This window comes from Callospermophilus lateralis, chromosome 3, assembly GCF_048772815.1.
Source record: "Callospermophilus lateralis isolate mCalLat2 chromosome 3, mCalLat2.hap1, whole genome shotgun sequence".
Lineage (NCBI taxonomy): Eukaryota > Metazoa > Chordata > Mammalia > Rodentia > Sciuridae > Callospermophilus > Callospermophilus lateralis.
The window spans coordinates 15,965,949-15,993,248 of record NC_135307.1 but is presented as its reverse complement, the minus strand read 5'-3'; the positions used below and the strand labels follow the sequence as shown (position 1 = coordinate 15,993,248).

The window sequence follows — 27,300 nt, the reverse complement described above, 5'->3', positions numbered from 1 at the left end:
TTTGCTATGTTGAAGTGTTTTTTGTTTTTTGTTGTTGTTGTTGTTTTGTTGTTGTTTGTTTTTTATTTTTGTAGTTAAACTGTAGGGGTCCGAGGGCCTCTTGATTCCATGGCTCTTTGTTACTTGTTAACTTTGGAATATTCTCAGCTGCTTTTTTCAATAATTGTCCCACTTTCTCTTTGTTCTCTTATTAAACAGCCAATTACATGTATATTAGGCATTTCCACCAGATTTCACATCTTTCACAATCTTGTTATTTATTTTCCATCCTTTTATTCCTTTGTGCTTTATCATCATCATCATCATCATCATCATGGGGATTGAATCCAATGTCTCCCTGCGCTACACTCTCAGATCCCTGCTTTACTTTTGGTATTTTCTTCAGGTCTATCTTCCAGTTCATTAATTCTCTCTTTAATGGCATATACTCTATTGATCCCATCCACTTGATTTTTTTATACAGTCTTTTTAGCATATAAGTTACATACCATAAAATTTACCCATTGTGCCAGGCACAGTGGCACATGCCTATAATACCAACAGCTTGAGAGGCTGAGGCAGGAGGATTACAAGTTCAAAGCCAACCTCAGCAAAATAGAAAGACCCTAAGCAACTTAGCAAAACCCTGTCTCAAAATGAAAAACAGGCTGGGGAAATCCCTGTTACAAAAAAAAAAAAAAAAAAAAAAATGCCCATTGTGATCAAAGATTTCAGCAATCGATTCAATTTTGCAAGCATAACTATCCCCAACTTTAATCTTGGAGCCTTTACACCATTACAAAAAAACTTCATCTACTTGGAATTTAATGGCAGTATGCATATTTTTCAGTTTTAGAAGATCTATTTGGTTTCTATTTACAATTTTCAGTTTTCTGGAAAAAAAAAAAAGTTTTATTTTTTTTTTTTTCCTTTTTGGTGGTGCTGGGGATTGAACCCAGGGTCTTATGCGTGCTGGGCAAGCACTCTACCAACTAAGCTATGTCCCTAGCTCCCCTCTGGAAAATTTTTAATCTTATCTTTTAATTATTTGAGTACATTAATCACAGTTATTGATTAGTATATCGATATTAATCATAAGAAGTGACCAAAAGCTAGGCTTACCCTCTGGGCTACCTACCACTGCCCTCCCCCATTCCAGAGCTTGGTTTTGCTATTCCTCATTGCATTTGATGAGGAATGCTTCCAACTTGATTTTTTTTTTTTTTTTTCATCTTAAGCAGATTTTCTCAGACAGAGAATTGATTTGAACAAACCTGATCTACTACTGCTAGAAACACTAACTACCATGGTAAGCAAGGTGATCATAATTTATCATATAAATGAGAATGATTTTGAAAATGAAAGTAGGCATTATCTGTGAATATGTCGGGGCAGTAGGCATAGACCAAAACTAAGATGAAAATCAGATTGCAGGACCACCCCAGGAATCATGCATGGAGGACTTTGCTACCAAAAAATAAATATTTAAAAATCACATTGGTCATACGATGGATATGAAGGTGTTTTTTTTCGTCTCTTAGTGGTGACTGAGTCTTTGACATGAAAGAGATTTGAACGTGTTCTCACCCTGGAACACACCACTCTGCAACTCAGTGCATAGGCAGAGGGAGTCAACTATTACACTTAGCCTCTTCTTGGGCCCTATACCTCATTCACGTCCTTGGCTGAGATCTGGTGTGTTGGTATGGTCTTGTGAACATTCTCAAATAGGAGAGAATTTTTTTTTTTTCTAAAAAGTGTCAGAAGTTTCAGAGTTGAGAAGAAAATGTTCACAGTTGCAAGAGGAGCCCGGTGCTCCCTTCCCTTCCATTTTATTAGCAATGCGATCCTTGGCTCTGTCTGCTGCTCTATCTGTCCTCATGAAAGGAACAACCTAAGAAATACGGTGCCTGATCTGTCTTAGCTTTTCAAAGAGCTGGATTTGCCTCCTGGGTCGTCTTCTAAAGTGCACCCCTCTGGGCTAGAGAGCAGCTCTCTGACTGATGCCAGAGCAAAGCTGAAGGAGATGCTCTATCAAATGAAACAGGATTGATGTCTAATTATAGACCCTCCACTTCTTGTATGTTCAGCCAGTCCTTTCCTGGAATTTTGACGATGCTATTCAGGATATCACTTCCTTTTCTTAATCTGCATATTTTAGAGGACTTGATTCAAAACAATGTTTTGGATACAAATCGTCCAATATTTTTCCAAAACACAGGCTTATATTGGCATATAAAGTCATTTGCCACATGCCTTGTGCTTACATCCTAGCAGGTGGATAATAGATTAGAGTTACTAAGATGTCCCTGTATTTTCCCATCCATAGAACACTGCAATGGAGAAAGAAAACTACTCGGTGAAAACAAAATATGATTCCAACAATTTAAGTCCATATGTCATTGTCATTTACTAAGCAACAGGAAAAAAAAAATGAAGCATTGGAAACATTGGGCCTAGCAACAAAAATAACTCAAAAAAAACTCAAAGTACCAATAACCTAGGGTCCAGTTCAGCTGAGATTTTTCTGTGGCCCTGGGGAACATTCAAGAACTCAGAGCCTCTGCTTGTTGATTTACTAATCACTGCCCTGGAGACATGTCGGCCTCCTTCCCCAAGGCTAAAACCAAAGGGAAACTGAACACAAGGTCTCTATTAAAAGACCTGAGACAGCACCTGACCGTAATCTAGAGCCTCACCACCACTCTGTCGATCAAAATCAACTGTCAAGGTCTTTCTCCACTCAGAGCAGTGGGTCTACACTCCCTTATCTAATCCCCTCCAAGGCAGGGTCTCACCTGCATGGCTTATCTCCGGGTGTCCAGCCCTAATGGCACCCCACTCGGGAGACCTCAACAAACATTTCCAGATGACTAAATGAATTCTCACAGCAATCCAGAGGAAGCAGGGGGCCCATTTCAACACATATTCAGAGGAAACCACAAAGACTGATTTGATCTCCCATGGAAACACCATCGTGGTTTGCTGGGGTCTCTCCAAACTTTAGGGATTCATCTTCTCCAAATTTTTATTTTGGCAAATTTCAAACCCCAAGGAAAGTTGAAGGAATAAGACCAAGAGTAATCTGCAAACCGTAACTACAACCATAAACATGTTGGCAGGCATCTTGTTAGAAAAAGAATGTTCTTCATCAGAGGTTTGGTTTTTAAAGAGAACATGGTGTGTTCAAAATTGAGTGGTAGGGGACCTTTTCAAAAGGCCAGCACGACATTCACACTTTCAAGGAATATATTATATAGTTGGTGCTTTAAACTGTACCAACATGAAATAATTCAGGACAATTAAGTCCTTCACTGGATGATGCTAATTTTAAGTGAAATAGATGTTCAGAGAAGTGAGAAATCAGGTTGGGCTGAAGTTTCAGAGAGAAAATATGTGGTAGAGACTGGCTACTTATCAAACCTGTTCCCCCATCTTTCTGGGCACACATCTGGACTGTTTGTGTGTGTGTGTGTGTGTGTGTGTGTGTGTGTGTGTGTGTGTATTTTTATTTTACAATAGTGGAGATTTAACCCAGGGCACTTTAACTACACTGAACTACATCTCCAGACATGTATATATGTATTTACGTATGTATGTAGAGGGTCTCACTAAGTTGCTGAGGCTGGCCTCAAACCTGTGATCCTCCTATCTCAGCCTCCCAAATAGGTAGGATTACAAGCATTCACAGTGCCCCTGGCTGGACTATGCTTTTCTAAAGCCCCTATGTGTGAGTCACACTTGTCCATCTTACTGAGTGCCAGATAGTGGCATGGGAAAGGAAGTGGAACGTACCCCATCTAGGCCTAGCTAACAGAAACTAGTCACTCAGGAGCTACCAGGTTCTTTCCCCCTTCTACTGGAGGAATTCCAGTAAGCACAGTGACCTGGGGAGCCATGGGTTGAAAATGGCTAGTGCCTGGGGCTCTAAACCATCAGTGAAAGAGGCATCTTCTCCTCAGGCAGCCCACTTGGGATATGCAAGAGGTAAACTTCTTTGCTGTGATTCGTTACACTATTTTGCATTGGTTGAAGCAGCAATTGTTACCCTCAAGTAACAAAAGTTAGGGCTTAACATACCCCTGAATATTTGTGGAAGGAAGTGATATTTTGAATCAGCCAGAGTGCTTTTTCTTAACAACCTAGGAGAACTGGAGCCTCTGTTTTCATAATGAAGCAGGGCACAGGGGACAGCAGATAAACCTGTAGACACTCACTAATCCAGGGCCCACCAAGAACAGACTACAGCAGCAGGTTAAGCAAAGACAGGAGTCCAAAGGCCACCAACTGCCTATCTCAAAAGCTGGTGCTGTTTAGAAGGGGCCCCGTCTTCACTAAAAATCTATAACCACAGAAAGCCCTTAAATGGGTTTGAAGATGACTTAATTACTTAATTGATTAGAATTTTAAGTCTTACCTTTGCAGATTGGAAATGATTCCAGGAACCTGGCCAAAAAAAAAAAAAAAAAAAAAAAGGCTAATTCTCAAGAAACACACCTGTAACTCAAGCCTCAAAGAATTCCCACTGATAAAGTCTCCAGCAGAAAGTAACAGTAAAGTCATACGGAGCAAAACAAAAGACACACACCAAGCACAAGGAAACAAAACACCATGAGCAACAATCAGAGGAACGGACACAGCATTGTATTGGATGTCAAATAAATGTTGAGTAAGCAATGGAAGAGTGCAGATGTGCAAGAGGGGAGCAAGATTAGAGAGATCAGACACAGGAAACTGGAGGAGGTTGAAGAAACCATCTACATTGCAGCACAGAGACTCAGAGCAAAGAACATCTGAAAGAGGGTTAGCCGTAGAGAAGACAGAAACCAAAGTCTAGCATTTGAATTAGAATGACAGGGTAGGGAGAACCTTCCAGAACAATGAAAAAGTCATTCCACAAATTCACCAAGTCTTTGAAACCCCTGAATAAATACATACATATTAAGAAATTCACCTCAAGCTACTTTACACCTAACAAGACTCAACTTTAAGAGCAAGAGGAATAGATATTTTGCAACAAGCAATAACTGAAACAGTAGTCTATCCATATATTCTCACTAAATGAAATCTAAAAAGACAAGTGATGGGGATAGAAAGGGATTATAAGCGAAGAATGAGGTAAATAGATGGGTAAATCCGAACACATATTTCCAGTTTTAAATAACAATATCTAATCTTTAGGGTCAAAAATTTTAAAAAAGATAAAACTAAAATGTGGACAGAAAATGGGACTAAAGTTGGGGGAAAAGCGATTGGAATTAAGTGGACTATGATCCTTGCATTGTTTAGGAGGAGAGATAAGATATTAATTAACTTTGGTTTTGATACCTGTGCACGTTAAATTTTGAGAGAACCACTAAAATTATCCTAGTTCAAGCAGGGTGCAGTGGTGCACACCTGTTATCCCAGTGGCTTGGGAAACTGAGGCAGGAGGATGGTGAATTCAAAGCCAGCCTCAGGAACTTAGGGAGGCCCTAAGCAATTTAGCAAGACTCTGTCTCAAATAAAAAAAAAGACTGTGATATAAGTACCAGAAATACTATAGGATTTTTGACTGTTGACAATATTAATTAGTGAGTGTGTATTGACTGAATAGTGAATGATTAAAGCAATGTGCCAATCACGTAATGTGAACTGCAGAACTTAGACTTAAGTTAGTGATGTAACAGTCTACACCTGGGTCGTAACCAGGTACACCCTAGACCTCACCCAGTTATCAGCTGCAAGCACAACTGAACTAGGACTTAAAACCCAGACTTCTGGGGGCCAGTGGGACTAATTGGACCTGGACAGAAAGGCTGCGACCTCCATTGCTGTCATCTCCCTGCATCAGACTCCTTGGCCCGAATCAAGTTCCAGCGGCCTGAATCTAGTTCCAGCGACCCGGACTTAAAACATGTCACAGGTGACCCTCGGTGTAGATTCAGTTAGGACTTAGAATTAGGATGTATGCCTGAAGTATGATGAGCATTAATAAAATAGATTTGATTGAATGTGACTGCGCATCAGACTGAGTTATAGAAACTGCTCGTGACAGTCTGGGATGTTGCTCATTGGTTAAGCAGCCCTGGGTTCAATCCCTGGTACCAAACAAACCAACCAAGCAATCAAGAGTGTAAAAATTCCAAACTTCTAGAGAAAAATATATAAAATCAGGGGAAAAAACTTGATTTAAAAGGAAGCAAGAAATGAGAGAAAAAGAAACACAGGAGAGGCAGGAAAATGAAACCAAGAAAAAAATGAGACAAAGAAATAAATTGGGGGCTGGGTTTGTGGCTCCGTGGTAGAGGGCTTCCTCACATGTGTGAGGCCCTGGGTTCGATCCTCAGCCACATATAAATAAGTAAATAAATAAATAAAATAGAGATATTGTGTCCATCTACAACTAAAAATGTATACAAAGAAGAAATAAATTGGAATATATTTGTAATTACAATAAATAGAAATGCAATCGATATTCCAGCTGAAAAATAATTATTTACAGACGCCATACAAACAATATCCAGCTATATGTCATATATAGAAGATGCATCTTGACTATTAGGATGCAAAGTGTTTGAAAAACCAAAGGATAGAAAAATAAGTATCAGCAAAAACTAACCAAAGAGAAACTAATTGTCTTCCTGTTGTCTAATATCATTACGTCCACATTAGACAAAATAGACTTTAAAACCAAAAGTATTGTGTTTCTTCACAAAAAGGGAAAAAAATCCATTTTGCAATAACACAGAAGAATTCTAAATGTGGCATATATATTTTATATATATATATATTTTTTTGACATATACTAAATATGTCAAAAAAATGACACTTCACTATTTTAGTTGGGGGATTTAACATGCCCCTCTTGGTTTAAAAAAAAAAAATGGATCAAGCAAAGAATCAATAAAGTAGAGAAGAGTTAAAGAGGTCTGGGGATGTTAGTAAAGAAAAGGAAAGCAAGGCGAGGCACAGTAGCACATGACAGTGATCCCAGAGACTTGGGACGCTGAGGTGAGAGGATTTCAAGTTCCAGGCCAACAATTTAAAAAGACCCTGCCACAAAATAAAAAGGGTTGGGGGTGAAGCTCAGTAGTAGTGTTCTCAATCCCTAGTACTGTAAAAATTAAAAAAAAATGTTTTTTAAATGAGAAGAAAGAGATACAAAGCATACAAAGTGATATTAGGAACAGAAAATGAATTGTGATGGTACTGAGATTAATGTCAATGATAGGCTATTATCAATAATCATAATGTCCCCAAATGTTGAAACCGAGACAAAGTAAATTCTTAGAAATGTATAAATTGCTCTGATGGAGTCAAAGAGAAAGAAAATTCCAAAATAGTCTTACTGTAAAAGAAACAGGATCAATTCAGTTTTAAAAAGCAAAGCTTTCTTAAAGAAAACTCCCATCCAGAAGGGCATGGTGGCCCACGCCTGTGATCTCAGAGGCTGAGGCAGGAAGATCTCAATTTCAAGACCAGCCTCAGTAACTTAGCAAGGCCCTAAACAAATTAGCAAGACCCTGTCTCATAATTTAAAATCATCATGATCATCATCATCATCGGGTTGGGAATGCACCTCTGGATTCAGTTCCTTGTACCAAAAAAAAAAAAAAAAAGCAAACAAACAAGAAAAATAAACACCAGTTCTGGATAAACAAACTGCTATCAAGCATTCTCAGGAACACATAATTCTAGTCTTTTACAAACTACTACAGAAAGTGGAAAAAAGATAACTCTTTGAGTTATTTTGGAGGTTAGAATACCAAAACATGTAAGACTTCTTACCCATGAACATAGATGCAAAACTCCTAAGAATTATTGTTTAAGCAAAAAGAAATGTATAGAAAAGATAACATCATAAAACTAAGTTATTTCAGAAATGTAAGGTTAGCTTAACATTTTAAAAATTGACTAATGTAATTCACCATATTAAAGGAAAAGGTCATATAGATAGCTCAATAAATATAGAAAAATAATTTTATATAATTTGACACCCGCTAAAGATTTAGAAAATAACATATAGAAAAGTGAGAGATTTTTTAAAAACTTACTGGACCTGACAAGGGGCTTCTACACAACACCTTGACAATATGACACTTTAGAGTGCAAGAGTAGGACCTTTTGTGACACAGGGACCAACAATCACTGCTTCTCTTCAGTGTGATCGAAGAGGGTCTAGCCAGTGCAGTAAGGAAAGAAAAAGAAATAACTGGCATAAGGATTGGCAAAAAAAAAAAAAAAGAATGCCATCTTTTGCAAATGATATGATTATCCACATAAAAAATCCTAAAGAATTTACAAAAACATAATAAGGTTGATAAAAGCTTCAGGATACAAGAATAATATACAAAATCAATTCCACCAATTCCACTTCTTGAACATATGCATAACCTTTGACAAAACAATTAGTTCTATGCTAGGTACATACCTAGCAGTGTTCACTAAAAACATATAGCATGTGTTCACAAAAAAACATATCTGTGAAAATTCAAAACCAGCACTCTTAATTGTATAAACTATAGGAGAGGGCAACGAATTATTGCTACATGCAATAACCGGTCCTGTATGAATTCTCAGAAACATAATTGGTGTGTGGGAGAAAAAACACACAAAGATAATACACTATATGATTACTTTCACATAAAGTTCACACACAGGCAAAACCTGCTTATGATATTCAAAGTTAGGAGAGTAATGGCCGTGCAGAGGACAGGGACTTTGGAGACAGAAGAGGGATGCTTTGGGTGCAGTGTTACTTTACTTATTGATCTAGGTTCTGGTCACACAGGTATGTTCACTTTTAAAAAATATCATCAAACTTTAGATTTGTCCTCATTTTGTATATGTAATTCAATAAAAAAAAGTTTCCTTGATCAAGTAAATATCTATATATCTATCAAGAAGCTGTTAAATAGATACAGATGAAACTGTGGGCTAGATACATACAATATATATGTGTGCGCATGTTTGTATGTATATGTAATATAAAAAAATAACTTTATACCAGCTTCATATGATACACAAATAAACAGTTCTGGGTGAATCAAGACTGAGATATAACAGGTAAACAGGTATTCCACAAATGAAGAAATATGTATGTCATATTAGTCTGTTTTCTATTCCTATAACAAAATAGCTGAAGTTGAGTGCCTTATGAAAGAAAAGAGGTTTATTTAGCTTATATTTTAGGAGGGCTAATATCCATAATTGGGCAGCCTCAACTGTTCAGCCTCTGGTGAGGGTCCCCTGGGCTGCATCATAATATGGCAGATGACGTGGCAGAAAGCACATGAGAGAGGAAGAGATCTCATGGTGGAACAAGAAGCCAGGGAGGGACCAAGGTGCCATATTTGCTCTTTTATAACAATTTCCTTTAGGACTCACTCCACCAGATCAGGACTAATCCTTCCCAAGGGCAAAGGCCTTCCACTAGGCCCTGCCTCTCACCACCTTTCTCACCACCACCTGGGGACACACCCAAACCCTGTGCAGCCATGGTCATGACCAATGACCATGAAGAGACGTTCACTCTTGTTAACCAGGAGAATTAAAACAACAATGGATTATTTTATACTTAATTGGGAAAAATTCTCAAGTCTGACAATAAGGACAGTTAGAATATAAAACAACAGAGATACTCATTTACCATTGGTGGGAGTATAACTGTTCACTTTTTTTTTTTTTTTTTGTCCTGTTCACTTTTTTAAAAAAAATTTTTTTAGCTGTTGATGAACCTTTATTTTATTCATTTATTTATATATGGTACCTCACACATGCTCAGCAAGTGCTCTACCACGAGCCACACCCCCAGCCCAACTGTATACTTTTGATGCTAGGGAGCAGCAAGCCTGCCCCAGGGTCTGCTGTGGCCAGAGGAGGACATGAAAAAATCACCTGACCAGTGGCTTGATGGAGAGTGGGGCTCACTCTCAACCTGCTGACCAAGGGTACTGGGCTGGGGGACACCTGGGCAAGAAGAGTAGCACCTGGTACAGCCAAGAGGCCAACCAGACAAGTTTTTGTTTGTTTGTTTTTGTTTTACAAACTGTGAGTCATGTATTTCATCCTAACGAGTGTTTTCTTCATTAACCAAGACTAATGGAATACTAAACTAAGGGTAGCAAGAATAACACCTTGTGAAACCTCTGTTTCAACTATATTTTATTGTATAAAAGCTTTTGCTTCACTGTGGTAGGGACTTTCTCAGAACAAAGGAAAGATAACAGGGCACCATCAGTGTGCACCTCCCACAGCTCTGTTGTATCAGGGTTGCAACTGTATACTACAGACACAGAGTGCCCAATCAGAAGATGCACTGAGTTTTGCAGGAGACAAAGAGCAGGCAAGGAAGGAGTAACTACCAGGAGTAGAGGAGGTAACGCCTCCTGCTCAAGGGCACTCAGTCTTCCAATACGAACCTGCTGGGCCAGTGCTGGCACTAATAAATGCTGCTTCCTGCTGAATGCCCAGGTGCCCTGTCTCTGTGAGAGAATCCCACAACATCAGACCACCTGTATGCAAGTGTACCTGCAGGCTAACTAGAATCTCAACAACAAAGTATCTACATCTCTCTGCAGGTCTTTGAAAAACCACTGCTAGACTAGGTGTTAGAAAACCACAGCCCTCACCCACTCCGCAGCTGAAAGAGCAGTGTGCTAGAGAGCAGAGGCCATCCCACCTCAGAATCAGGAGCTCACTCACCTCCAAAAGAAACCAAAGGAAGGGTGAGCTCACTGTCCTTTCCAGAACTCCATCAAAGCAAAACCTGGGGGCAGGTGAGTGGGGGAACCCACATTAGGCCATGGTACTGCCCTCTCACAGAGACTGAGACTATTTGAATTATCAGGTCCAACTAGTGGTTAAATAGGTGTGATCAACAGCTGTCCCTCTTGGTGATCAAGAGGGGCTGCTGGGGAGGAAGTTTGGCAGCAGACAAAATGAACCAAAGGCATGTTCTCTGCACCCAGAGTTTTTAAGTGGGCAAAATTGGCAACTCTGTGTCACAGAAACAAACAAAAAAAAAGGGGAGGGGGTCACAGCCAGGGAAAAAACATGCAAGGTGCAGGAGAGCTGGAAGGACAGACAAGGCAAGTTCAGGGACGAAGGTACCCTATCAGATCCTGGGCAGGATGGGTGGGGTCAGGTTATACAAGGACTTGGAAGTTGGGCAGAGGAGGACAGAGTTGGTAACATGGGCATCTGGGAGCCACCCTGGGTTCTTAGTAAACAAAAGAGATAATAATATTAACAATATAACGAGAAAAATAGCTCCATAATTTGAGTTGAAACTATGTGCCAGGCTCTGTACCGAGTGCTTTTCAGGGGCCTGTTTTAGCCTTCACAATAATCATTTTAGGATTCCCACATTATTGAGTTTTATTTCCACATTACGTGTGGAAACAATACCTGAGGCTGAGACTCAGGTTAAGTAGTTGGCCTAAAGTCACACTGTTGGAAGTGGCAGAGACAAAGTTTGAAAACAGGAAGTCCAGTGTCAAAGCCCGCTCTTTGAGAGGGGTGTAGGGGCAGAAGTCTTCAGGAGTGAAGGACAGAAAGTAGCTGGGGGGACAGGGCCCTGAGGTCATGTGCAGCATTCCTGGGTGAAGCATCAGAACTGGACATATGAGTATGGGGGGGACTTTAAGAAAGCAGCATGGGGTCCCGGGGGTGAACTAGCTGCACGTGGGGTGAAAGGAATGGCTGTCCAAGTTCCTAACCTGGGAAACCAGGAGGAAGGCTGGAACGGAGAGGGAAGGAGCGCCCTCACCAAAGACTTCTGCTTCAAGGTCTAGGCTCTAGGTCATCTCTCGTCCCCATTCTTCAGACTAAAAGAAAAAAACAAAAAACACCGCTCTTTCAGGTCCTTCCTTCATTCATTTTGAAGTTCAAAGAACTATTAAAAGTGAGTATTTTTCTGGAACATCTACACTTCCAAGGTCATGGAAGGAGCTCAGGAATGTGCAGAGGGAGTGGAAGCGCCCAGACCCTGGCCTTTCCCCTGCAGGCCATCTCTTCTCAGCCCACGGTAGCCAGGCCTCCAGCAGCCTACGACAGCACAGGCGCAGAGGTCCCCAGCCCCTTCTCGGATGAAGCCTGCCCCCAGCTCGCATGCAGACCTTAAGTGGCGGGATCAGCACCCTTGAGAGTGGTCCTGCACCAGTGACCGAGGGCATTGTCCCCACAGGCTCTCTGCCCAAAGTGATCTCTGCCTCGCCTCCTACTGTGTCCCCCACCTGGTGTCTTCCTGGGATCGTTCCGGAGTAAACTACCCACTCACCAATGCTCCTTACAATAGGCACAAAACCTCCAAGAAGGATCCCAGAAGGGACGTCCCCGTATCAGCTTAGAATATGAACTTCAAAAAGAGTCACAGGTGTGGACATTTCCAGTTAATAACCTGTTACAGAGCAGGTGGAATACGTCTGCCAGTGATTTCTTCATCCTTTATCCCTATTCAAAGGTATAATCCCTGGTATGCAGTAGCTGCTCAATAAATGCTCACTGAATAAATGTGTGGGTAATTTCCCTGAATTTATACATGCCTTTAGCCCTTGTCAATTCTTTTGACTTCATGCATGTGAATGTGTGAACTCAGACCTAAGAAATATGAGTGAGTTTCATCAAGTTCTGATCATCCGCCTGACCTCTTCGAGGGAATTAGAAAGCACCAGGCCCATACTTCACTGGGTATGTGTACATCTGCTGTGCCTAGAAATCCTTAATGCTGGTCACTTCTGGGATATACAGGGGACAGTCACTGAGCCCCGTCTCCACACTGCTATTTTAGTACAATCTCCTAATAGAGGAGATAATGTGAGTAGATTTGATGATACTCAAATAGCATCTCTGTGTTATTCTACTCAATACTCAAAATCCTTCCTGTTTCACCTGGTCACCGGCATACTAGGCACGGTGGGATGCTCAGCAGAGGATTTAACTTGTAATCCCCCCCCCCACACCAGTCCGCATACAAGCAGAGCTCCTTGTTCAGATGACAGAGTCAAACTGACCTCCCCAGCCTGATCCCTAGGAGCCTACATGGTATCTGTATGACTTAGGAGGGGGTGGTCCCAGGACAAGGTACTAGACATCCTGCAGATGGCTTAAACCATTTTTTTTTAATGTGAAAGGGAGGAGATGCTATTGTCTTTGTATCCCTGAATGTGCTGAGCAGTTCATATCAATTATACAAGTGAGTGTTGTCTAGGAAATCTGTTTTTGTGGGTTAGAGATGCCACCAACAGTTAGACTGAGTATGATACTTTGTAATTCAGAAAAATTGTATCCTGTAACCACCTGTAAGTTATCCTGTAACTTTTTTTTTACTGAGTAAGTGAATATGCTCAGGAGTTGAAGAAGGAAAATCTAAAAGATACAAATGAATGAAAAATAATCACTGACAAGGGACCTAAAAAGTCTCTCCCATCACTAATGGTCAGATTCAGGAACTGAAAAAGCCAAGAATCAAATTCTTACCAGAATCATAGCAAATATTTCCCATGCCACCCCCAGAGGGAGACCACTTCAAATGTGGAAGGGTATGCCATCAACCCTGGAACAGAAATGGTCAGAGAAACAGTGGTAAGGTCAACAGTGGGGCAGGGAATCTGGAGGTGGGGCTCAGGATGAGGACTAATTGGGATACCAAAGAATGTGTGGCTCTAGGAACGTGGTTGCTTCAGCTTCTTCATCTGCACCAGGGGACACCAATGCCTATTAAAATTATCATAGTAGTAGTGCATTAATACTAGGTCACTATGAGAATCAAACACAATAATATAGGGCGTCACACCGGACACACCAAAGCCCCTTCCCCATGCAATGTGACTTTTCTCTAAGACCTGAGATTGCCAAACTCACTCAAAGCAACTTCTTTCTTTTTCAACAGGTTAAATCTAGTCACAAGAAACACCAGGATGGTCTTGATTTAGAGACATTTATTAACCAGTCATTACAGAGTAATTGATTTCATCTTAAAGGCTACAAAAGTATTGGACAAGGAATCTCTTAGGTTATCTCAAATCAAACCTTGTATCATATTCTAAACTCCCCTCTGCACAAAGGGCTTGCTGCTGTCTGAATATTTGCAAAGGTACTGAGCACACACTGTCACGTGTGGGGAAGTCCTGCATTGACAACCTCAGCAATGTCCTGGCAACTGGCACACATCCTTTATTTCAAAAAGAAAGCCCTCAAGGACACAGGAGGGCAGTGCCCCCTCCCAAGGAGGCACTGCTGTGTTATCGCCTTGGGATGGTTCCTCTGGTTTTCTCTGGCTGTACACACTCATTCTTCTTTGAAATGCAGGTGGGAGGAGAATGAGATAGCGTTAACCAGCCTAATCATGAAAAGCTTTATTCAATACGATTCCATGAACAAAAGTTATCCAACATCATTTTTATCCACGACCACCGGACGACTATTTTATGCTTATACCAGTTTCATCTTTGTAGAGAAAATACTTTCTTTAAAAAATGTTGGAAGCTCTGTGGCTTCCTGGAACACTGGTTCTTTTAACCATGATCTCTAACCCCACGCAGGTCGAAGGAACATGGCAAACACAAAAGAAGCACTAGGAGAAGGTGAAGAGGGACGTCCTTCCTACCTTTTCTACCAGTTTTTCTACTTCCATGGACTCCCCAATAGTGCAGCCCCCAAGAATCAGTGCAGGGAGATGGACAGTGTCCCTAAGAAGCGAAACCTGACTGCATACAGTTTGCCTGAAGTCTCTGTTGATTTCTTCTTCCCTCCCAGCCTCTGCATATGAGAATCAAGCAGTTAGGAAAATCACAGGTGGAACTCAAGGGGATCCCCCATCCACAGCCCCTAGAAACCTGGTAGCCTCTGGGATGGAAAGGGGAAAACTGAGCGCAATCTCCATGCTGCTATTTCAGTACGATCTCTTAATAGATGAGATAATGTGGGTATATTTGATGATATTCAAATATCATCTGTGTGTTATCATTTGACTCAACACTCAAAACACTACAGAGTCTGCCAAGCAGATTTATATAGCTTGGCAAACTTTCATTTCATGAATGACACTTAATATGAAATTATTTTCACTGACTAATAGAATAACAGTCATGAACAGATCCTGAGGTGATAATAGATGGTACCCCTGCCTTCCAGGAAAATTACAACCATCTCAGACATTTCCATTTTCTTTATAAGAAAAGGGGTCCCTGGTTTATAAGGAACCTCTACAAATACCTTTCTGCCTTCTTTCATCACGGACTTGGCCAGGGCTTTTCATACCTGTGGCCCAGTCCATACCTTTTCTATTTGCTTGTGGGCTTCTTTCAGTTTATCTTATCAACTACCTTCTTCCTGCCCACTCTGAGCACAGGTCCTCTGAAAATGTCAAGGCAAACTTCTCTCTTTAGCTAAGTGAGTACAGGGCTCTGTAAGCAGCTCCCTCGGGCCTTCTTTAAAGAATATCTGGGCACTTTAAAGGCAGTGCTTTCCAACTGTGTTGGCAGGGGTTCTACCAGTTCTAGGGTGAGCTCCCGGCACACCCCAAGGGCGATTGCAGGCTTTCAGCTCAGGGTTTCCCCAGAGTCACTCTGTTTTTATTCAATTCCTATATTAGAGTCTTACATAAGATTCCACTTGGTGCTAAATATAAAACAAAAATGATGTCTATACAAATGTGTGAAAAAACATTGCAGTAACTGGTTCTCTCTCCCTTGGGCTCTCTGAACCTCCCCCACCAGACTGTTCCCTGAATATGGAGGTTTTTATACACACGTTTCTTTAAAGAAGTTTACCTTTTATACCCCTTTCCAAAATGTGAAACATACATAAATTGAAAAAATTAAATATCCTTATTTCTAACATGCTTCAAATAATTCAGATTTGGACACAGTAAATGCCTTCAAAGTTAAAATGTGTTGTACTCTAAACAGGGTTTGGTCTATTCTAACCCAACTTTGACTCTTGTCATCTGCAAGGTTAGCATAGAACTGCTATGTACTTTTGATAGACATTTTTCCTATTGGCAAAGAAAAGAATGAAGCTGCCTCCCTCCCTTTACCTCTCCACATTAATCCAAACTCAAGACTGGCGCTTAGTTGGGATTCTAGAATAATTCTTAAAAATTTAGCATAGCCATAATAAAAACACCAGCTTCAGTGAGTAGTAACTAGCTGACAACTGAAAATGAACTGGAATTTTATTGACCATCTTGCTAATATGTTTTGGTAAAATAAGTTGTACATGGTAGTATAATAATCAATTTTTCTTTTTTTTTTTAATAGCAATCAATTGTTCTAATTCCAAAGTCAAAAAGAAATACAGAAATGCCAAAGATTCAAAGTGAATTAACTGTACTCCCAGAAGTCCCTTTAGAAATGAAATGTTCTGAGAAAACTATTTGACAGACAATGGAGAATGAAGGTAAATTCTGGAAACCAAGAAACCCAATTCATTTCCTTCAGTTTGTAAAAACAAGCAACTGACCCGTTTCCTGCCAATGAACATACTTGCAGAGAAGAAAGCTCCCTACCGGAAATCCTTTGCTAAAAGAGACCAGTTGTGCCATTAAACCTAACCTTCCTCACTGAGTCCTAAAGAGTTAAATATTTGATAATGTGGGATCATGAAATAGACACTGAATCACCCAAATAATGCTATGCTGCTTCTGAGCTCTCTGTTTCCTACAACCCTGATGCAGGTTATGAAATGAACATTAAAATATAGTTAGGAATCTTTCTATCTCATCCCTCTCCCCGTTCAATTTGTTAATGAAAACAAGGGAAAGTTGATGCTCTTGAGATCAAACTGTTAATTGAATAAGTCTTAAAACTGACACTTTTCAATTAAGACAAATACAAGGCTATGAATTACCATGTTGAAAAGAAGATATTTCTAAATGAATATCAAAAACTTAAAATGTAAAGACAGCCATTGACAAGATCAGGAAAATATAACAAACACATTTGATTTAAATTCACAAGGTTTGATGATGACCCTTAGTCAAAACTTAGGTTATTTTTCAGTTAGCAAAATAAATGAGTGGGGGTGGGGTCCTCCAAATTTTTCTCCTTTCTTTTTCTCACTGTTACCAAGATAGTGAAAATAGTTGCAACTATTATTTTAGGACCGTCTAAATTATCCTAAAAATTAAAGCACTCTTCTCCATCCACCAAAGAGGAAAGTAGTCTAAATCAACTGAATACTAATATTTGCAGTTTTGAAACAGTATTCCATTTAGGAGGTTTTCCTTTCCTACCAAGAACACCCTCCCTCACACTTTTCTGGAGCACTGGACAGTCTGACTATTTCCCCTGCATGCCGCCTCATAGCAGGGGCCCCAAATACCACAGTTCTTTAAGCTCAATTGCTTCAGTTCAACTTTGAACCCTCTTGCAAACAGAAAAGCTCCATTATACCTCCCCAGATGACTCTTCATCTACAGGTAACATTCTAGTCTTTGCAGCTTTCAAGAGTTTGGGGATTTTTTTTTTTTCTTTTTCTTTTTTTGTGCTAGCAGTTAGACATACAAATCAGTTTCAATCCAAAATTAAAAGCACAAAATACATTCTTCTGAGCCTTCCCTTTGCACAACTCAGAGGTAGCAAAATGCTAAGTAAGCATAAGTGCTCATCCTGGCTCTCAGGCTTTTTCCTGAACTATTTTCAATAAAAATACAGTTATGAAATCCAGGAGACTGCATTTTTGGTTGTTGTTGTAAAATGACCTTGATTTGACAGGCAGGATCTCAGGTTTCAACAGATGCTGTGGGAAAGCTTACAGAAGCCAGCGTGTTCTCCAGGCATCTGTGATGACATGCAGGGTGTTTTTTTTTTTTTTTTTTTTAAGCGGTGGTCCTGGTAGTGGATGTATATGTAGTGGTGGGGGGTGGGGTTACTCTTCTCAGTTTCCATAACAACCATGTCTCCACTCATGGGTTATTAGATACCATCCACTTCCTGTGTCTAAATTTTTAAACCAATCAGAAAAGTGTTTATACATTTAACAACTTCTGGGAGGGCGCTTCTTTAATGAGGCACTTTAAGGCTAAATGAAGACATCCACAGGCTTATATAGTCATCTTACAAAGGCAACATTTCACAGTGTTTACTAATTCATAGCCTTATATGCCGAAGAATAGCCTTTTCCATGGATATGAAATGCATTCTCCTCAAAGCAGATGCCACAATTTCTTATCACAGTGTACAAGCTAATTTTGATGGTGAGCTCTTCATTGTCTTTTTCTTTCACTGTCACAAGACTTAGATTTAGTGCGTGAAACATGCTAACGGCAAAAGGCACTTAAATTATCAAAGTAATGATACAGTTAGGCATCCATCTGCTGATTTTGCTATTTAAATACTCTGATCCAAGAACGGTTTGAAAAAAATTAATTCTAAGTTGAACAACTTTGCATTCTACAACTTGGAAGCAGAAATCATTGAGAACGTCTTGTAAAGTGATACATCTATCAATGGAAGCTAGTAGCTGAGGTCTGCAAAGAAATTTGTCACCAAAATGGCCTACTTTATCTGGATAGAAACAACAACCAAAAATTAAACATAAAGCTTTCTCGTGCAAACTGCAGCAGGATTAAAAAAAAAAAAACAATCTCGCAGAGACCCATGCACAAGAAGGCTCATCTGAAATTATGGCACGATTTTAAAAGAGGGTTTGGGGTGACTGTTTTCCTAAGTCTCAATCTAACTGACCAATCAGTGCAAGAGTTAGAGCGGGCTCCAGACATTGGTGCCGTCTTCAGAGCTCTGCACCCTCAGAGCTGCTCGCCCGGTCTAAGGCAGAGCTGGCGATCAATGAATAACCGGGAACAAAAGGAATATAACAGGATGTCTTTCTTAGCAAAGGGAATCGCTTTCCTTTTTCCTCAATGAGCCGGTCGCACCCTGCCTACGACAGCGCCACATGGGAGCTTCCACCAGACCAGTCCTTTGGATGAGGCACATTTTGCATTTGCAATCGTGGGTCCCAACTGCTAGCAAATGTGTCACCTTAAGCACAGCCTGTGACGGAGGGCTCCCCGAGCCCAACCAATTGGAACTAATAAATTAAATAAATTAATAACCCCACAATTAAAAGCTCCGAGAAAGACCGAGCTTCCCTTTCCCAAACGTCACTCCCAGAGTATAAACAAAGCATGAAATATACAGTTTCTTCAGCCTCCTCGGCTGGCAATCGTGGTTTTTCCGCCTTAAAACAATGTTGCTCAAAAAAAAAAAAAAAAAAAAAAAAAAAGAGAGAGAGAGAGAGAAATATTCTTGCTGCTTTCAACGGAAACTCTCATCTGTCTGTGTCACATCAGGATAAGCAGCTACAGTATTTGAAAAGAGGTTCAAACTGCCCACAGATCTGACACTCTGTTTATAATTGATAGCAAAACAGTTGCGACAGCAAAGGCTGCAAGTGCCCCAGCCAAACTCCACATTTAACACGTTGGTCCCTTGAAAAATAAAAGTCGCGCCGGGGACCCCACCAAAGCGGGCTTCCCCAGGGGTCATTAGCAGAATCACACCCATTAGATGGTGATTCTTATAAATATCCATTTGCCGGCGATTTTTTTTTTTAATGGTTAGTTGTTCTTTTTTTTCCAAAAACACCTACCTACAGATTCCAGAGAAACTTTTTTCCCCCTTTTTTCTTTCTTTTCTTTCTTTCTTTCTTTCTTTCTTTCTTTCTTTCTTTCTTTTTTTTTTTTTTTTTTTTAATGAACTTACTTTTGAGACAAAACTAATGAAAATAAAGCAGCTTGCCATCTCCCCGGCTCTTCCCCATCTGGGGCTGCAGGCTACAAATCGGTCGGAAACCAGGTGCCAACACGGGGGCGGGCACCGTAGACCGGCCCCGGGCCCCGCGGCGGCCGGGGCGCGGGCTCCTCATGACAATGCTAAACCGCGCGGGGAGCGCGCCCCGCTTCCGTTACCTTCGATCGCCCGCCCCCCCGCCGCTCCTCGCGGCCGCATCGGGGGGCTGCGGCGGCGCTGCACTCGCGGGTGGTCCCGCCGCCGGGTCGCGCCGTCTCCCGGCCGAGCTGCAGCGGATCGCGGCCGGAACCCGGGCTCCAGCGCCCGGCGCCCGCCCGGGGTCGGCGGCGCGCTCCCACCCGGGCCCGGAGCCCTGCTGGGTCCTAGCGCGCGCCGCCGCCGCCCGCCCCGCGGCCCGGTCTGCAGCCCGCACGTACGGCCGGCAGCTCCGGAGCCCCGGGGAACCCCGCGCACACCGCCCACCCTCGGGTCCCTCGCAGGAGCCGCCGCGGTCGGTCGGTGCTGGGGCACCGAGGGGCTCAAATCCTGGCCGAAGATGTTAAGTGACCGACGTGGGCTGCAGCCGAACTCGCGGAAGGCAGATGTTGGCGTCGGCAGCCCCAGTGGTAAAGCACCGAGGTTTGTCCCGGGCGTTCGTTCACACCAGACAGAAGGCATTCCAGACGGGATCGGTAAAGAAAGATTTCAGAAGTAGAATGCAAAAAAAAAAAAAAAAAAGGGAGAGAGAAAGTTGAAAATTTGTGTGTTTAAAACCACGTTTTAAAGAGTTTCCCAATATCCCCACACCCCACCCCCCACCCCCGTTAACAGGTCCTTTTGCATGTTGCTTTCTCTTACTTTGTAATATGCTATTTTAAATAACAAAGCCCCATATGGCTAAGCACATAGTCATTTGATTTTCAAAAGACCTCAAAAATTGCATCAAAATATGCACTCGTGTCTCTCCTAAGAAATCAACGAGAGAGAATTAATGGTGGCATATGGCGTGCCTCATAGAGAAAACTTAATTACAAATTAAAACAAATGCGAAAATTCACAAATTCCGTAAACTGAAAGTAAATTATGATCCTAGATTGATACACAAATCAGCTCGTGTACCATTAGGAAGACTGTAAGTTCTTAGTTTCTTTTTCACAACAGGGGAGAGGCAGTTTGACACACATTCATATCAAATTCCCCTGGTTTGCCCCCAAAAGGGCTTCCAGCAACTTCTTGGCTCATTCATTTACTGCAGGCCACCTGGAAAGCAACTTTTCATCTGGTAAGTGCTCATTTAAGAGGACAATTCTGTTAGCTCTTAATTCAAAATAATAGTGCTTTGGTTTGAAAAGCCTGTTGGAAAGCCTTGGAGACTGGGAGTTTTCTTTCAGTCTGGTATCACCGAGTTTGAAGGTCACAGTTCTGTAAAACTGCTCCTAGTAATGGCGCTGTGGTTTATACCAAAAAGAAAATCAAATATGTGCTTTCTGAGTTTTATTTTTGGAGCAGAAAAAAAAAATCCCTTTGAAAAGTACTCTTGCCTTCACCCCTTCCAATTATAGCTAAATAAATGTAATGGAAGATTTTTAGTATTAATTAAACATCAAAGGCACCCACCCCTTCTGCTGACTTATGTTGTACTATGTTACACTTGTAGATCTTCAAAGTACTGGAACATGCATCTCATGTGATCTTTACCACACCTCTGTGAGAAAACAGATATTATAAACCCCAATTTTCAAATGAGAAAATGGAGGTCTCAGAAGGTGAAGGGACTTGTCCAGAATCACACAGCTGGTGAGCAGAGCAGCTGGAATCCCAACCTTGGCCTCTAGAACTTCCCACAGGCTTTTTCAAGTACATCAAAGCCTCCAGCTATTTCTCCTTAAGCATTGTGGGGGTTGAGGTATCCAAAACAACCCTGCAGGTAGGGTCCTTTAGTCATCCTTATCTGGAGCAGAGCAGAGATTTACAGCCTGGAAAAAATGAGGCTAGTTGAATACATGTTGCTCTCTGCTAAAGGAGAAAGATGGCTGGTGAGCCCTGTGCTGTTCAGATTTCTGTCCTGGGGCTATCTATCCAGGGTACCCTGGCAGACGGTGCAAGGCTACAGTCCCTCGGGTACCTTTCTGCTGGCGGTCAGAGACTAAGAACGGGCCCCATTTTACACACACAGGAGTGAGATTTTCTCTGTGGAAACTGGTTATCTATGTGCCCATACTGAAAGGCTTTCCAACCCCTGAAAAGTCAAGGTGTTTCAGCTATAAGGCGGTCAACTGGGAAAACTCTGGCCTCCCCGTCCAGACCTGGTGACAGCTGGAGCCCACTGGGCCTCCAGGGAGTCCTCAGCCTCCTGCACCCATTGGAAAGCCACCAGCCAGTCTGTTTATGGCAGTTCACTTCCTCCTCCCCCCTGCCTAAAGGAACCCTTAACTTCTTTGTTGCTGTGTCCCAACCCCCACAAACAAGCAGGTGGGGCTACATGACATTTAAACCAGAAAGATAGAAACATTTTACTCTGAAAAGTGATACATTCCTTTTTTTGTGTGGTTCAGGAGGAAGGAACTGGACATGGCCCAGTAGGGAAGATACATACATGCAGTCCCTCCTGGGGAACTACTCAGAAGGCTTAATGCAAAAGGTACTTGATGGGCTGAGGTATGGCAGAGAGTATGTCATGGCTGGAGAGTATGCAGAGGGAAGCCGTGAGGGACTCCACTCACCAGATACTAGTTCATACTCCAAAGCTCAGTTGATAAAGTGCTTCCCTCACATGCACAAGGCCCTGGGTTCAATCCCCAACACAAAACAACAACAAAGAAACTATTTGATGAACTCACAGGACCCCTTTGTTGAAAACCAGTGTAATTTATGGTCAGGCTATTCATGTGGCCTTCAAATGTTGCAAATGCTGGGCCCAAACTGGTAGATAGGAGGTGATGAGAGGCTGAGAAGAAGCCAGCTGGTGAGCAGTTCCTTAAAGTTAGAACACACCCGGAGAAGTACTGAGGAGAAAGCTGCTCATTCATTCGTTCATTCACCCAATTATGAAGATATCTGTTTAGTCAGCTTTTTTGCTGCTATGACTAAAAGACCTGACAAATGTAGGGGAGAAAAGTTTATTTGAGGGCTCACAGTTTCAGAGGTCTTAGTCCACAGAAGGCCGGCTTCATTTCCTGGGGCTCAAGGTGGGGCTGAATATCATGGCCGGAGAGTATGGCAGAGGGAAGTGTCACACATCACCAATAGGAAGCTGTGAGGGACTCCACTCACCAGATACTAACACAGACTCCAAAGCCACGCCCCAATTCCCACCTCCTCCAGCCACACCCTACCACTTGGTTAGCACTAAGTAAATCCCTATCAGGGGATTAATTCACTCATTGGGTTAAGGCTCTCATAACCCACTCATTTCTTCTCTGAATCTTCTCGCATTGTCTCACACATGAGCTTTTGGGGGACACCTCACATCCAAACCATAGCAACATCACCTTGAGCAAAGGTACTATTCTAGCCCCTGGATATAAAATAGAGTGTCCTCAAAGCACTCCTTGAAGGAATCCATTGTGCCTTAAGAGGACCCTCCAGTGCCCCCGGAGGAGGTAACAGACAGCACACAGTGGATAGCCAGTGGTTTGAGTGCTGCAGTCAAATCACGTCACCGGTGCCTCATGCTCCATGCCCACTGTCCCACTTCTGGACCAGTTGTCCTCTGAGCCATTCTTTGGAATCAATCTCAGCCTTGCCTTCTCCTCTCTGTGGCTGGAGCCTCCCTTTTGCAGACTGAGGTTCCCAGACTCCTGGGTCAGTTGACTGGTGGCAGGGTATGGCCAAGGAGTGGCACTGGGTTGAGAGTGGAAAATGGCAAGAAGAGACAGGTCAGAGACTCTCTTCACCTCCCTGTTGCCTCTGATGACATCACTAGCTGTGTCTTCTAGTGGGCGACCCTAACTCTGGGCTCAGGTAATACTGCTGCTGCCTGTGATCTCTGCAGCTCAGAGAGCTCTTTCTGCTGGGACCAGTCTCTGTGTACCTTTACATTGATATATGCAAGAGAGAGAAGAAGCAAGTTCCCACTGGAGGGGACATCCTGAGCATGACAAAGGTACAGAGGGATGACCAAGTGAGGCAGGTCAGAGTGCTTCGTGGAGGTCAGCAAGGCTGAGATGAAAGTCTCACAAGAGGAAGTGCCAGGGATCCTGCCAGGGTGCAGGAAGGGCCCACATCCACCGGACTTGGAACTTGCTCATGATTTCCACAAGGCCAGCGCTGTCAGCCCCCTCAAATGTCCTCTCCCCAGTGTCTCTTGATCTTTCTGATCTTGCTCTATTCTAAAACTTTGTTAGTATACGTAGGAATTTTGTTATTCATCATCTATCACTACACACACCAATAGAAGTTCTGCAGAGCCAGGAATCTTTGCTTTGTTCAGCGATAATTTATTAAAGTATAAAACATGATAAGGGGCCAGGAATGTGGCTCAGTGGTAGAGTGTTTGCCCAGCATGCATGAAGCCCTGGGTTCAATCCCTAGCACCACAAAAAAATAATCAAATAAAATAAAAGTATTGTGTCCAGATACAACTAAAAAAAAATTTAAAAAAACATGATAGGTGCCCAATACATTTTTAAATGAATGAATAACGTTAGTAAGTAAAGTTAGAAAAAAAGTAATGTGTATACACACACGAGGGAGGGGGGGAGATTGAGAGTAAGTATTTGGTGATTTGGTTCATACAATCATAGAGGCTGAGAAGTCCAAGGACTTGCAGTGGACAAGCTGGAGACCCAGCAGAGCTGAAGATCCAGGAAGAGCTGATGTTTCAATTCAAGTCTGAAGGCAAGAAAAACTGGCACCCAGCTCAAGGCAGGCAGGCGGGAGGAGTTCCCTCTTAGGCAGGGGAAGGCCAGCCTTTTGTTGTGTTCCGGTCAGTTGAAGTCTGGAAGGGGCCTACTCACATTAGAGGGGTCAATCTGATTTACTCAGTTTACCAATTCAAAATTAATTTCATTAAGAAAAACCAAAACCCTCAAAGACAGAGTCAGAGCAATGTTAGACCAAATACATGGTCACCTTGTTGCCCAGAACAGTTGACACATAAAATTAATGTCATAGTGTTATAAGGGACTATTGAGTTTTGCAAGGATCATTCTAGGAACTCATGGAAGACAATTTAGATCTGTCATGATTTAGATGACAGGAGGCAGGGCCACTGAGGGGAGGTTATCATACACTGGTTCAAATGCAGACCTGAAGGAATCCATTGTGCCTTAAGAGGACCCTCCCGTGCCCCCGGAGGTGAGCTGTGATGTTACGTACACCACAGTCAGACACAACTCCCAGAGAGGTCAGTCAGACAGGGCCACGCTGGATGGCTACCATAGGAAACAAGTGCCTCCCGGCCATCTTACCTGCTCAGTCGGAGCAAAGACCAATGTGTTGGCTCCCTGGCTCTCCTTTGGGGGATTTCTCAACCCACTTGATGTCCTGGTGTCTAGACAAAGCAGGCAACTTATGGTGTGGTCACAGCTCTGGCCCTGGGGTGGTCGCCTGACCCCACGCCCAGCCAATTGGAATCCCCTGGAATTCTCCAACAAGCCCGGGACGTGAGCCTCCTTCCCCTCTGGTTGCCAAGTTGCCAGCAGCCACATCCTCAGTTTGTGGGATCGCGAGGTGGATAACAACCCGACTATTAGTCCAAGCAGGACGTTAAAACATAATGAAAGCCTAATATAAACTTTGGGTTGTCCAAACAAACCGTTTTCCCCTCCATCGCCATAAACAGTTTAGAATAGGCTGTATATTTAGCCACCGTTTATATACACAGAGAGGCACAGAGAGCCCCACTGTGCTGGAGAGAACCCCTTAATGCTCTCTGACTCTCTAGACATAGGTGGCACCGGGTTTTACTGAAAGAAAGATTTTCCACTTGCTTCTCTGTGTGCTTTGAATTGCCACAACATGCCACCCACCCCCACTCGTGAAGTCACAGGCCTTCAAGGTCTCCAAGAAACTGAGAGCCCTGCCCTTTTACTTCCACATGCTTAGCGGGTGGGGAAATAGTGTGTGGCTTAGGTGTCATTATTTTTACCCCCGTTTTATAAGGGAGTCATTGCCTCCCACAGGTGACAGAACTAACTCACTACGGTGCATCTACGAGTGTCAAAAGCAATGACTGACTGCAACTTACTTCGATTCATTCATATCTTTGGTATTTATCCCTTCATTGGCCAAGTGCAGGAATTTGCAGAGGATCCTGCTTTGACAATAGTGGAGGATGGGTGGCATCTCCTCTCCGGCTCTATGGGGCCACTCGTGGAATTGGCCACACTTTGTATCCTCAGACCCATTCCCCAGCTTCAGCGCAGGCCCTTGAGGAGCTATTTATCCTGAGCAGAGCCTCGTAGGCCTTAAGAGGACAGCGTGGGGCTAAACACTGCCAAAAACAGTCCGACCTGGCTGGAGGCCAACCAGCTGGCTGCTGAGCCCCAGCCTGCGCCCAGCCTCTCCAGACCCCCCTTGGTCTCCCTTTTCAGCTGTCTCGCCTCAGGTAATGTCGACACTCTGCAGCTCCCCAGCTCTTATTATTCCCACATTTCAGATCACTTTACACACGTTAATTAAGCCTTGAAACACTCAGGAAAGAACAACCCAGGGCGAGTGGGGATGTTTGCACTGAACTCCTCCCAGCGCTCTGGCGGGAGAACAGGCCAACAGAGAACTTCCTGAACTAGCGCGCAGGGTCGGGGGTACCCAGAGTTGAAACCAATCCCATGCATCCCGCCAGACCTCATTTCATTGTTATAGGACAATTTCCCTTCTTGGGGTGGCCTGTTGTGGTTGATTCAGAAGATCTTTGGAAGGTTGGTCCTGGACAAGTCAGCCCATGGAGAGGGACAGGATGATAAGTGTCCTCAGTCTGTATTGTCACAGTCTTGATCATGAGCTTCCGAATCATAGAGGCCTTAGTTCACATCCCAGTTCTGCCTCTGCCCAGTGCAACGGTCTTGCAAACATGGCTGGGTGTCCTAAGTCTCCCTGTCTCATCTGGAAAGTGGATATGATGGTAGCCACTGGGCCCCAACTCCCTGGATTGCTGAGGAGGATGAAATCAGATCATGACAGCCAGTATTTGGCCCTGTGTTTAGTATACAAGGTGATAGATGTTGTGGTCTATCTGAGACACCTCCGTGTCTAATCCCAGACAGTTTGAATTAATGTAGTTCTGCTCTAGATGCACTGGACTCTGTTTTCAGATGGGTGCTGACGTCTCTCATAGACAAGAAACAGTGGGAAATCCAAATGAAGCCTGTAGTTTAGTTAATAGTTGATATCAATGTTAATTCCTTAGGCTGGATGAATGTGTCATGGTTATTTGAGCAATTAATGTTACAGGGAGTTGAGTGGGTGGAATACAGGAGTACTTCCATTCTGTGTGATATTAAAATTCTTATGAAAATGCCTCAAAATTAATAGTGGCTACACAGTAGGTCTAATGCATTGTCCTATTTCCTGTGTACCTTACGAAAATACCTTCATAACATCCAAAATGAATAAATAAATGCCAAGCCTTTTGGTACCCAAATAAGAGACAACCTGTGTT

The 27,300-nt window shown here is 42.6% G+C and overlaps 1 protein-coding gene across 4 annotated transcripts in view; it reads right to left on the bottom strand.

The window, feature by feature from the left end:
* Window positions 1-20,002, bottom strand: part of Foxn3 (forkhead box N3) — a 379,981-nt gene extending 359,979 nt beyond the window's left edge. For all 4 annotated transcript variants that reach the window (XM_077109127.1, XM_076849759.2, XM_076849763.2 and 1 more), the window contains exon 1: window positions 19,877-20,002. The gene's annotated coding sequence lies outside the window, so the exon portion shown is untranslated. The remainder of the gene's footprint in view (window positions 1-19,876) is intronic.
* Window positions 20,003-27,300: the final 7,298 nt, after the last annotated feature.